Source organism: Pteropus vampyrus, unplaced genomic scaffold (assembly GCF_000151845.1).
Source record: "Pteropus vampyrus isolate Shadow unplaced genomic scaffold, Pvam_2.0 Scaffold236, whole genome shotgun sequence".
Lineage (NCBI taxonomy): Eukaryota > Metazoa > Chordata > Mammalia > Chiroptera > Pteropodidae > Pteropus > Pteropus vampyrus.
The window spans coordinates 307159-312370 of record NW_011889017.1 but is presented as its reverse complement, the minus strand read 5'-3'; the positions used below and the strand labels follow the sequence as shown (position 1 = coordinate 312370).

Sequence of the window (5212 nt, the reverse complement as noted above, 5' to 3'; positions counted from 1 at the left end):
CTAAAAGGCATCACAAGGTTCTCACATCAGAAATTTCTTTTTTCAATGTTTGTATCAGTGTAATATATACAATTGAAAATCACAGTGGATGATGTAATTAAATAATTTTACTGGCTCTTATAACACTGATAATCTAAGATATAGAGAATGGATAGACTTTTGAGGATGCATAGGAAAAAAATAAAATTTTGAGAACTGTCTACATGAAAACTGAAGATATTCCTCAGGCAAGGGAGGAGATGGGAGAGGCATCTCTGCATGCCTTGAGAGCAGAAGGAATCTGTTTCTTGATCCTCACAGAGCCGTGGAGAGGAAGCAGGACACTAGGAAAAAATGTCTTTGTGGTTTGTCCATGGACCCTGACCAAAAGTTTCTGTGGCCCAAAAGCACCACAGCGAGCTCCACCAACAGACCCTAAACACAGCTCTTTATTCATCTGTGTATCAATGATTGAAGAACGACATGGTCTGACTATCCTGACACAAGACCTTCAGACTGTACCCCAATCCTTTGGTGCAAGGACCAAGAACAACTGAACTGAAACTAGAGTCAGAAATTAACTTGAACTATAGAAAATAATGTATGCCACAGACATGACACTTATTAACATAAAATTATCTAAATATCCTACTTAGAATAGAAAGGAGTTTGGATGCATGGGCTGCCCACTGGGATAACATAGATTCATTGCCATGAGTCAGTAACTTAAAATATATTCATTTATTTCTAGTAAAATAGACATACATCATTTCATGATCCTGTTCCTCTAAATTCCCAAGTTCAGAATCTTAGTTTTCACTAGTTCTTAAGGTAAAGGTATAGTCCAGATGGTATTGATTTTAGGTACCATCTCACTGCTTTTTCCTCTTCAAAAAACCAATATGATATCAGAATGATATTATCGTTAGACATTTGTTTGGAGTAAAAGAAAAGTCAATTATCCATCTGCTGTCCACAATCTGAGAATAAGCCCATCTGCTGATCCTTATAATATCTACTAACATAATTGCCCAAGGACTAGGGAGTGTCATAGGACCCAGTTTTGTTTCCAAGAAGACTATGGAAAAATGATATGCCTTTTTAGGTCAATAATAAAAATTTAGTAGAACTGAAATTCGTTTAGGTTTAAAGACGGCTTTTATAATACACGTTCAAATTAGAGAGCTTGACATCTGCATCAGACAGGATCAAGTTGGGAAAAGAGAAACTCCAAGAGTTTTTTTTTACTTTTTTTTAACCAGAGAGAATTTAATACAAGATATTGGTTAAACAGGTATTGGAGGACTGGAAGACAAAAAGGAATCGGTAAGGTGTCACAGTGAGGTAAGAGCTAACAATAAAAGAAGCAGAGATTGGAGGTTATAAGAACCTGGAACTTTGATTGAGGAGCCCTGTAAACTGAGACCTGGTCATCTGAGCAGGGAAGCTCCCGAGCTGGTGCTCGCACTTCATGAGCTTGGGAAAGGCTTTGTTAAGCTGGGACCCAGACCTCTAAGGAAAGGGTGCTAGTGGACAGCTTTTGAATTTCAGACAAGAGCTCACAGACCTGGGATCCAGACATCCTCTGAGAAGAAGATTTACTTACTGGGTTTAGTATTTTTGGGTTGGATTTACTATTTCTGAAAGGCATGATGAAGCTGGTTCAGTCAGGCAGAAAAACATCTGAAGAGAACCAACTTCAGTCTTTGAATAATACAGGACCTCTTTGTTGAAACTCAAAATAAACTAAAAATTTAAATGTTAGGCCTGAAACCATAAAACTCTTAGAAGAAAACATAGGTGGTAAATTCATTGATGTCATTCCTAGCAATATCTTTTAGGATATGTCTCCTTGAGCAAGGGAAACAAAAGAAAAAAATAAACAAACGGGACTATAGCAAACTAAAAAGTTTTTGCTCAGTGAAGAAAACCAACAGCAAAACAAAAAGACAACCTACCAAATGTGAGAAAATATTTGCAAATAATACAACTGATAAAAGTTAATATCCAAAATATATAAAGAATTCATACAGCTTAACACCAAAAACACAAACAATGCAATTAAAAAATACGCAGGACCTGAATAGACATTTCTCTCAAGAGAACATACAAATGGCCAACATACATATGAAAAGATGCTCAACATCACGACTCAACAGGAAAATGCAAATTAAAACCACAATGAGATATTACCTTACACTTGTCAGAATGATAATCATCAATAAATCAACAAATAAGTGCTGATGAGGATATGGAGAAAAGAAGACCCTCATACAGTGCTAGGATTGTAAATTAATGCAACCACTATGAAAAACAGTATGAAGATTCCTCAAAAAATTAAAAATAGAGCTGCCATACAATCCAGGAATTCCACTTCTGGATACTTATCCAAAGAAAATAAAAACACTAATTCAAAAAGATATATGCACCCCTATATTCATTGCAGCATTACTAGTAATAGCCAAGATATGGAAGCAAACTAGATGTCCATCAATACATGAATGGATAAAGATGTGATATATATGTATATGTGAATAAAATATACATATACAATGGAATAATACACAACAATAAAAAAGAATGAAATCTTGCCATTTGCAACAACATACATGGACCTAGAGGGTGAAATAAGTCAGACAATGACAAATACTTTATGATCTCTTACATGTGGAATCTAAAATAAGCAAATAAACAAAACAAAACAGAAACAGATCCATACATATAGAGAACAAGGTGAGGGCTGCCTAAGTGGAGGGGCGGGGAGATGGGACTAAAAATAATGAAATATATTAAAATTTTAAAAAACATATGATAACTCTGCTCTTAAAATTATTATTACTACCATCACCACCATTTATTGAAAACAATAAGCAAACTCCATGAGGTTGGGAGAGAAATGATTACTATCATTCAGCTGTAGCTGGATAATTTCCAGAGTCCTGAAGAGACAGAGCAAAGAAACCTAGCTGACCACTGGAATATTCAGCATTCCCAAGTAAGGGCTGTTCTTGACCCAGGCTAGTAAGCTCACAACAAAGGCTCACTTCCTTTCTCTGATGACATTGCTTGACACGTCTTCTGGGCCTTGAAGTGTTCTAGGATAGAAGGTAGTGCTCTACCTTCAAAACAGGTCAATGAGTTAGTAAATATTTTTATCCTCATTTTAACAATAAGGAAATAAAGGCACAAATAAGTAGGTTCCACAGCTGTTACAAATGGAGGCAGAATTTACACCCCAGCAGGCTGACTCAAATATCCTCCCTCTTAGGAAATGTTTCTCCTCTGCTCAGATATATTCTGATTTTGTAATAAAAGTGATTTATTTTTAGGTCAAAATTTAACGATAGTTGTGAAGAATGTATATAGGTGAAACTTTCTTTTGCTTTCTTTCTTTCTTTCTTTCTTTCTTTCTTTCTTTCTTTCTTTCTTTCTTTCTTTCTTTCTTTCTTTCTTTCTTTCTTTCTTTCTTCTTTCTTTCTGTCAGCTTACAATCCCTTATTTTTAATTTTTTTATGCCTATAGCACCTGGTTTTCCTAGGTGGTCTCCCATCCAAGTACTAAGTAGGCCAAACCCTGCTTAGCTTCTGAGATCAGACAGGATCAGGTTTGTTTAGAGTAGCATGTTTGTAGACTAGGTACAACTTTTTTAGAAAGTGATTTGGCATAAGGATCTAGAACAAAAATAAGATTGTTCCAAAGTTAGATAAAATGGGATCCCATTTTATAAAAACTGCATAGTATTTATAAATTTAAAAACTAAGAAGAAAATAAGTTATGAATAGTTTTGATTATTTTAATTTTGCTTTCTGTGCATTTAACATATATTGTATAGGAAAATATATAAATATTAATTTAATCAAAGAAATCTTTTTTTTTAGGTCACATTAGTTGGCTGGTAAGCTCATTTGTAGGAATTTTTAGTAACAGATATTTAGAACAGTATTGTTTATAATAATGAAATTTCATGAATAACCTATATATCAAAATTTGAGATTAAGTAATGATATAGCATATTATGAAAACATTAAGTTATGCTATAGCATATTATGAAAACATTAAAGAATCATATTTTTGAAGGATGTTTAAGGATTTGAAAAATAATTCAGAATGTTACAAAAATTAATACTTTCAATGGTATATCCCCTCTGTTTCTAGCTTTGTAAAAATAAATTACAAAGATAAACATATATCCCTCTATCCACATCTCATCTCTCACACATAACATAGGGAAACACTAAAAATGTTTTAAGTTGTTCTGTCTGGATAGTGAAATTAGGGTGATGTTAATTCCTTCTTCATTCTTTTTGTGTTTTTTTTTTTTTTTTCCCAAATTTACCACAAGAAAGATGTTTCCTTTTTCTTCCATGGACTATTGATATGTGTTTCTAACGCAGAGGCAAAACATTTCACCCTATTTTTCTCACCCTATTTTTATAGTTATCAGAAATTTAGAATGGGATCCAGAAATATTTTTCCACTTCTTTAGTGCCTACCAGTGACTTAGGAGTATCAGACTCCTCATGTACCAACAAAAATTTCAACTTTCTTATTTGCCAACTATTTCATGGTTTTAAATTGGGTGTGAATCTCCTGATATTGGGGAAAATATAAAGATTTCTGGTTCATTATAGAATTAGCCAAAAAATGAAATGTATATTTTTAGTTATTAAGTATAAAGTTTTGGGTAATAATGTTTAATAAATCACTAATGTTATGTGGAATTCTACCAGCATAATAAATATGCCCAGATCATATGGTGATGTTTGTAAATAAAAAAGGGCAGTTGGCGTTTTTATCAGAATTTGTTTATTTTTCTTCTACATAGTATATTTTCAAAATTGTTTACAGCATGTCTTCAGAAAGATCATATTCAATTGCTGCTTTTTGAAAGTTTATTGTTCCAGCTATATTAATTCTCTTTATCTCTTTCCTCATTTTCTTTCAGAAGAACTGGACATCGATTTCTCCCTCCAAAGCTAGACACACTTGATTGGCAGACATACCTTTCCCTCGAACAGAAGATAAGGGAATAAAATTCTTGGGAGATAAAAGCAAGTTTTATTTAGTATGGTAGAAACTGAAATCTTGAAAACCTGAAAATGTTTTGTTTGAACTATCTGAGAAAAATGAAATGATTAATATTTTTTGTGACTTTAGATGAACTATAAGAAATTTCAAAAATAACTCCAGGGAACATTTTAATATATATTTGTGATTATTTGCATTCTGGTCT

At 33.2% G+C, this 5212-nt stretch overlaps 1 pseudogene; it reads right to left on the bottom strand.

Moving 5' to 3' along the window:
* Positions 1 to 3492: 3492 nt before the first annotated feature.
* On the bottom strand, positions 3493 to 3611 carry LOC111728902 (annotated as a pseudogene).
* Positions 3612 to 5212: the final 1601 nt, after the last annotated feature.